The 8980-nt window shown below is 32.1% G+C and overlaps 1 long non-coding RNA gene across 1 annotated transcript; it reads left to right on the plus strand.

The window, feature by feature from the left end:
- Positions 1-475: 475 nt before the first annotated feature.
- Positions 476-8273, plus strand: LOC143081730 (uncharacterized). The gene is made up of 3 exons (XR_012980056.1): positions 476-870; positions 4528-4659; positions 7143-8273. It is a non-coding gene; the product is annotated as an uncharacterized LOC143081730 (long non-coding RNA).
- The last annotated feature ends 707 nt before the right edge of the window (positions 8274-8980 follow it).

An 8980-nucleotide genomic window follows, 5' to 3' on the forward strand; every position in this document is an offset into this window, starting at 1 on the left:
ATGATATTTCATAAAAATCTAGGAGTGAATGTTATACGATACCAGGAAAAGGTTTTTTGTTGGCTCAATGTCGACCAGAAACGTTTACTAATCTATTTTAATGTCCACAATTAATAAGGTTACCAAAATGATATCTTTACTGTAACGGGAAACTTTGGGCATTTCCTAGTAATTTAAAAAATTGTTGATTCACATTGGGGAAACACCGAATTCTTATTACCCGTGTACATGTTACGTTGAATCTTTTGTGATGAATTACGCGCCTAAAATGTAAAAAACTATGAAACAAAAGCAACAAATAGCACATTCTATAATTTTCCATCGACTAAACTGCCATTATGATATTCCCAAATGTGTTTTATTTTATTCAAATTACTTAGTCTCATTACTATACAATAATGATAAAAGTTCTGATCAATCAATCGGAAAACTATAAGAATAGAATGTTTACAAGACTATAACAGTTTAATTGATAATTCTTGCTTCGAGTATTTTCTAAAATAAGGTACAAATAAGAAATATATCAATTACTGTGGAGAGTGACGTTGATTCATCAATTTCATTTGAATATTCATAGAATGAAACTTATTCATTAAGTTTTTAGAATTAGAATGAGATTGCGCAAAATTCATACATTTATGACGAATAAATTTTGGAAAAAAGTGTTTATAAGCTCTGAGTGATCCGAACAGCAAAATAAATTTGATAGTTATTCAAGTGGTGCTAGACTTGATTTTTAGACGCATTTATTTCAAAAAGGATAATAAAATTTGACAGCTAGGTTTTAATAATTATGAACTGGAAACTTCTTGGGATCGCAATACTCTGTTGCCTATTGAATGGATTATCAACACAAAAAATATTTTCAAGGTAATAATTTAATTTATTCTCTTTGAAATTAATCATAGTTTGAAATTTAGTGCCTCAATTACATATAACTTTCTTTGTATGATTTCGAAACAGCATACAACACAGATATTCACAATAATGTTATTTTTAAAATCTAATAACGACTAATATCATATAACATTTATTTCCGTATTTTCATATATTTTTCTGTTAAGAAACATATTAACATAATTATAAAGATAGTTTTACAAAGAGTAAAATGTGCATCTGCTTCGTGTAAATAGCTGTTTATTCATGTATCAATATTTCTAAAGATGGCTAATAGCAGCTTAACAAAAATATCAACCTTATTGCACCATTTCTGTCTCTGAAGATGGATAATATTTCCACATATGTGTGTTTGCAATCAAACAGCACAGGACATTCAGAAAGACATATCGTCGGATAGGTTTGCCAGTTAAAAGATTCTTATGCGGCTTTTGCAGCCAACAAGTCTTTGTGTAAACCTATAGCTAATAGACGGGTACATTTCGATGTTTGATCTAAATATTTTCGTAACATACAGATGCGCGTTGTTTGATCATACATTTGTGTATGCACGCGCGCGTTTTTTAAGTGCACATATTTCTTTGTTATAATTTGTTGTTTTAATTACAGTAGTTCAGATTTACGATCTGTTGAAATTATTTTGAAGTTAAGACAATTGGTTCCGTCATACTTATCGTATTTTTCTACATGGAACGGTATTTCTGACATCACGTGTTAGCTGAATTTAAGATTCCAAATATATTAATATTGTATACATGTATATTTTGTGTATGTTTACTCGATTTTGTAAACATGTGTATTTGATTGAGTTTAGCCATTTAAATGGATATTTTATAGTGTGTCTTTCTATATTGCAATGTTACACTAACTCTTTAGGATAAGATGAGGGTTGGTGCCTGTTAACACAATTGACCCGCTGCGTTTGCGCCAGTCCTAAGTCGGGAACATGTTGTTCAGTAGATGTCGTTTCTTGATGTGGTTCATAAGTGTTTCTCTTTTCCTCGTTTTTATATAGACGAGACCGTTGTTTTTTTTTTTACTTTTTAAATGGTTTTACATATATAGCTATTATTTGGGCCCTTTATAGCTTGTTGTTTGATGTGAGCCAAGGCTCTATGTTGAAGACTGTAATTTAACCTATAATGGTTTATTTTTTACAAATTGTGAGTTGGATGGAGAGTTGTCTCATTCGCACTCATGCAACATCTTCTTATGTCTTTTGACCTCTAATTCATAGCACCCGTTGAAGTAGTCTATCCTGGTTGAGTCTGGAGATATGTAAACCACAATCACCTCCGAATCGATTATGGCCGTACATCTTGTAAAATATAAAAGGAAAACATACTTTATAGATTGTTTTCGTCCGAATCAATTTTTGTGGTTTACCATCATTAGAAACGCTATTAACAGAATGTTTGAAATCATAGTTAAAGTAAGAAGTTTTTCCTGTTAATGCGAAAAAAGAATGAAAGGATGTTTTACAAATCTGTGAAACCTATAAACAAAACATGTACTTCAATAAAGTCAAGAGTGTCCTTTAATTAAAATGTATACATCAATCCAAATGTCCCCTTGAAGGTTCAACCAAAATGTATTAGATTTTGCAAGGATTATACTTACATGTAATTCTTTACATACAAAGGGATAGAGTATGGCCGTATGTTAAATTAGGCAGGGAACTATCAAAAACATGTACCTTATTATTTTTATTCTTTTAACATGGAATTAGACAGAAATCATGCCACTCAGCATTCTCCAAGACAAATCATGGAATATTTGCTACTGGACGTAAGAACACAACTTTCAAACTCGTTTATCGGGTTTGGTCTTACCGACGACTTTTCCGTAATCTTGACATACATTAAACTAACTACATTGGATATTATCGTCGCTCCTAATTGACGAAATATTGCATTTCACGAAAAGAAGCAGTCTTTCAATCATTTTATTTGATTTCTGGAGCTGGCATGTCAGTAACCGCTAGTAGTCATTTGGCAATCACCAATTTGATTCTGTTATCATAGACTTTCTAAACAAATTACTTCCCTTTGCCGATAGCAGACTGGTTTTATACCGGACAAAATTGAATTTTTCCCACGCAAATCATGATGAATTGGAAAGCTTAAATGTTAAACACATTACGCACAGCTCTCCGTTGTCAATGAAAATTTATATCCCTCCTAAGTGGGAGAACTATAATAAAGGGATCTCTAATTACAAGGTCAGTTACAGGATTTGGCAAACAGACTATGTATCATTGTCATTTCAATTAGTTTCTTCTGTTGCATATTCTGACGTCGGACTCGAAACTTCTTTTAAACTGGTTGCTTATTCTACATCGGCTAGAGGGGGTGAGGTTTGAGATCTTACAAACCATGTATAACGCCGACGCATTTTTGCGTTTGTCTCTAGCCTTTATTAGTTTTGTAGGTTTTTTAGGTCTTAAATTATTTATATGTTTCGTAGTCTAGTGTGACGTCCACTTGTCAGTTGAGGAGTCAGCTGTGTTGAAGAACCATATCTTGCTTTCGGCTGTTTTTCTGCTCTTTGATCGGGGTTTCGTCACTTTTACACATTCCTGGTTTTCCATTTTTCATTTTATTGAATATTACGCATTCAATTTTTTTCTTCGTAAATATAATTATTTTATAATTATCTTCATTCAAAGTGATTTAAAACGAAATTGAATTAAATGTATCATTTTTAAAAACATTTAATTAATAGGTTTATAGTCTCTGATCTGACGTTTATTACAGCATTTCCAAAGCAGAACACTTTGCTTTTAAAATTATTTGTTTCAATACCAAATAGAACTCTTAAATCTAATTCATTAGAAATAACTTTATATATTCCAGATAAAGAATGTTCTTTTAGAAGAGAAAGAATTTCAAAACGAATATTTACAAAATGTGCAGATACAATTATGTATTTGTAAATAACATGGAAAACAAATTTAACGAACAAGGCTTGAAACAAGAAGGAACGAACTATGGTGCTGTTTAGATTATTTCTGCTTTTAAAACATTATGTAACATTGCTTTGTCATTTAAGGTACTATTTTTATGACTGGATTAACTACAGTAATAAAAAATTGTGTACACGCATATATGTTGCTATATCTAAACTTGTATTCAAAATCTGATGTCCAACAATCGAATTTTAAGAATGGGAAATTGCATTATGTTGCATATCATACATGCATGTCAATTTGATTACATTCTTATTTGACTTGGAATAAGCATCGCCTACACCAATGTATGTATTAAAGCTTGAGCCTCAAACAAAAGGGGATCGGTTTCCTTTTCCGTGTCACAAAAAGTTGTACTATTTATGCCCTATCTACGATGGTAGAGGAGCATTATGCTTTACGGTCTGTTGATCTGTTCGTTCGTTCGTCCGTCCGTCTGTCCCGCTTCAGGTTAAAAAAATTGGTCAAGGTAGTGTTTGATAAAGTTGAAGTAAAATCAACTGGAAACGTATTACACAAAGTCATGTTTCTTATTTTAATATCTTTCTAATTTGTTTGCCAAATATGCATGAGTTTGATAGTGCAAGTGGGTCACCCGTGTATTATGGACACATTTTTGTTTTGATGATAAATTTTGAAAAGAATGTTTTTCTTCATTTCAGAGCACGGCGACAAATGAGCGAGCGTTGGTTAGATCATTATAGAACATTGGTGGCCTTGCATGCTTTAAATGCGACCGATTATAGAGTTTGCGGGAATATAATTGGGTGTGGATTAGTGGATATTGAAAAAAGGTTTGTTTTGCTTTCATTTACATCCTCCGGCTCAGTTATTTGATATGTCATTGTATGTTTTCATTGTGTTGATTTTAACAGTTACTTTCCTATGTATACGTATCTACACCCGTTTTTTCTACTATGCAAATACCGCTTGTCGTTCAGTCAAACACGTACATGGTAGCACCCCATATTGAGTTCATAGCTCTTCGATGTCGGTTTTTCATTATTTGTATCTGGATATAATATTATGATATTTTATCAAATACATTGAAATTGTGATATCATGTACAGTCGTGACCTCATAGTTTAACAATCAACAGAATCAAAATAAATAGATCACAGAACAATCAATTCATGATTGTTTGCAAAGTACGATCATGCTTGTGTATGAATTTTGCAATCGATGCCTTACAGTAGTACACACATTTTATCCATACAGTTATGAGACACGCAACATTAATGGCGCTATTCTCTGTCTAATTTTAATATAACACTAGACCAAGTAATCAAAGTATATATAAATTGGTGGGGAAATCATAGATCACAAATTCAGGAAATCAAACTTTCATTTGCTTAAGATTCAGTTGTTGAGCCCTAAACAATATAATGCATACAGATATATAGACAAAACTGAAGTTAACAGCTACCTAGGGATTGGGGAATCAGTATAGTACTTTTTCAATCATTCTTTATACATATAAATAACCTTCATTATAAGTTTGAAGTGTCGCTCCTTTGACGTAGTACTGGACACTTTGGTTAAGTCGGGCTAACTATTCAGTTATATTGACTGTTGCCCTGTATTAAGCACACACATTAATCTATATTACCCTGGATAAATCAATAATGGAAAGGAGCAAGAATATAAAATCTCTTGAAAACGGACATTGACCTTTAGACATTGTCCATATGAATGTTTGAAGTTAATTGTCATTGTTTGAAAAACGGAATTTTCTTATTGTTTGAAAAACGGAATAAACAAAACTAATCGTTATCACGGGACTACTTTGTATGTTCATAATCATATAGTCGTTGCTATTCATAAAAACCCAGATATGATCATCTAATTTGATTCCTGTCTTGTAGTGTTGTCATTTTAGCAATACTTTTTAACATTGCCATATAAACGAGAGGTTGATGTAGCCAAAAATCCAGGTTCAACCCACCAGTTTTTCTTAAAATGTCCAAATACAAATTGGGATTTTGGCAGTCGTTACTAAATAGTCTGTTTCTATGTATGTTGGCGTTTGTTTTTGTTGCAGATCAGTTGTTCTGTTGTCCGTTGGTTGTAGTTTGTAACCTGGATTTGTTTTCTGTCAATCGATTTTTGACATTTGAACAGCAATATACTGCTGTTGTCTTTATTTAGCATCTGTTGATTTAAGTTTGACGCTATTGATTTTTGAAAATTTGAAACTAACGTAGTTTATATACATTCTACTCATACTAAAAAGGGGAGAAAGTCAACAAAGCTTTTTAAATAAGAAAATCTTGATAATTTATTTTATTCACTGTTCATTGTTGTCCTGATAATTTTCATTTCCATAACAAATGGAAATGCAAGATTTTGACTAATATCATAAGAAAATAAGTATTTTGATTATACAATGTTTACATTTATATATTTATATTTTACTGATTCCGAACTCCTTCTACCGAATGCAGCACAAGCATTAAAAAGGGGGCGTTGGAAGACATAGTTGTGTAACATCCAAATATTTGAAATGCTTTTTTTACCTCAAGAAAACTAAAATAAACTCAACTGGGAATCTTATATCACATGCATATGATCATAAAAACTCTAATACTTGAAGATGGATTCTGAATATTTTCCATCTTGAATATTTTACTAGCAGCAACTACAACCCACAACTTTATCTCCTGAACAAAGGCAGAAAATAACTTCAGTCAGGTCATTTTTGTTTGTCACCCTCTCCAACGCAACATTATTTTTCTATAAATCAGAGATGTTAACATAAAACGTATACCATGTCATGTCTGGTTAGAGTGACTCTGTCTTTATCAATATTATTGGATAGTCGTGTAAGCTTGTTATAGAAACCTTAGTTTTTAGCTTTGTGATTGTTGTTTGGTGTTAATGAAAGAAAAGCACTGGGTGTAATTTGGGAGCGTTTCAATTCAATATAATATAACAATGGCAGAAAGAAATTATCAGAAAGAGACATCTTTGTTTGAAAACTTTTATGGGATCCAAATATATTAAATCCGTTTATATCGTTCATATATGTTTTACTAGGCGAACACTATAAAAATATATTTTCTACATAAGAAAATGCCTGTAACAAGTCAGGAATACGACAGTTGTTATCCATTCGATTGATGTGCTTGAACTTTTGATTTGCCATTTGATTAGGTACTTTCCTTTTTGAATTTTCCTCAGAGTTCAGTATTTTTGTGATTGTACTTTTTACATATTAAAACTCCAAGAATACGTTACTGTTTTTCCATCTATATTCAATATTCAATTTTTTTTACAGTGGAAAAAGAAAACGGAGTTACCCTGCTGTTGACCAGCCTTTATTTGAAAGATCACAGACAATAAAAGACCTACACAAGAGAGGTGGAGATAGAACGAAAACAGATATTTACCAAGATTTATTTTCCGTCATCAGAAAGAATAGAAACATATTTCAAACAATACCAAATGCTCGAGTAAATAGTGAACAAAATAAATGGTCATTCCTTGATAGACTAACAGCAACAAATATACCACAGGTGTATAGAAATTCACATTCCGGTTATAACCAATTGGTCCGAAGGTCATTAGATAATAACATTCCAAAAGTATCTGGTAGTCGTTTTAACACCAACGAAGAGATTAGCGATATCAGTGATCTCTCTGACAAAAAAGTGCGGCTAACTTTAATGGCTTTACTTCTATCCAAACCAAATTTATAGTTTCAATTGTTGATAAATATTTTCACTTCTCCAGTTGTTATTTGGCAACCATACTATTTGTATTTCTCTAAGTTGTCCATCTTTAGAGGTAATAAAATTAGAATGATTCAAAAAAGAAAATAATTAGTCTAAGCAGATATGATGTAAGTAAATGCGAGAACTTTTTTTTCGAGTTTTCTGTTTGTACCCTAGTGTCGTTTTATGATTCTAGCCCTATCAAAATTACTGAATAGTTTGTGTTTTTGTTATGTTGCAAAACCGCTGTTCGACGTTAATGGAGGGTAGAGCGACCAGAAACATTTTAAACATCGCCATATCCAGGAACTTTATATACTATAGTAAAGAAAGTCCCTGCCATATCCAATACGTCAGGAGTCTGTATTTCAGTGGGTTTTCTTGATTACTGTCTACCATTTGTCTTTCTAGTTTATTGTTTTTATCATACATCAGTCCGTTAGTTTTGAAGTGACTTCTTATGAACTGTTTTATGTTTTGTCATGCCAAAGATATATTGGCTAATGAAAGAGTATGGTGACTTTTAGATGAAGCCATTCTCATAATTTTGTCATGCCAAGGATATTTTGGCTAATGAGACAGTATAGTGAAATTCAGATGAAGCCATCCTCATCATTTTATCACCGGTGGATATGTTTTCATTGGCTATCACACAGCTTATCTGTAATTGTAATAAATAAAATATTTTAAAACTGTTAATCTTTTATTTGACTTGATATAAGTAAAAAGAGATCTTGATTTACCTACTTTATAACAGTGGAAATGGTATACACACCTTGTTCCCCATTAGTTTTGTTACCTCCTAAATGAAAACATATAGAAATGTTAATGTGCAAATGAACAAGAAACAACACTGATCAAATATACAGGTTTGGAAGGGTAAATAAAGGCAACAGCAGTATACCGCTGGTAAAACAAACCACAACTTATTATTAAGGCAATTGGTAAGGTGCTCTTCAATTTGGTCTGTAAAAAGTCAATGAAATAGATTCACAAGAAAACACGAGAACCCATACATCATACGTCACAACCTTGACAATAATCCAACTTCCGTCAGGACAGTGATCTGGACAGACACCAAATTAATCATAATGACGATAAAGGCAACAGTAGTATACCGCTGTTCAAAACTCATAAATCCCTGGACAAAAAACAAAATCGGGGTTACAAACTGAAACTGAGGGAAACGCATTAAATATAAGAGGAGATCATTTACATTAGAATTACACTATAAATCAACTAGCAAGCGTCTGTGTATTATAGCAGTAAACATCCATGATACGCGACACTAAAAGCTATCATTTATATTTGTTGCAGCAATGAACAATCAGGTGTGAACCTCTTAACTGCAATATCCGGTATCAATATTACAAGGAAAGGATATTTGAATATAATATAATAC

Source organism: Mytilus galloprovincialis, chromosome 7 (assembly GCF_965363235.1).
Source record: "Mytilus galloprovincialis chromosome 7, xbMytGall1.hap1.1, whole genome shotgun sequence".
Classification (NCBI taxonomy): Eukaryota; Metazoa; Mollusca; class Bivalvia; order Mytilida; family Mytilidae; genus Mytilus; species Mytilus galloprovincialis.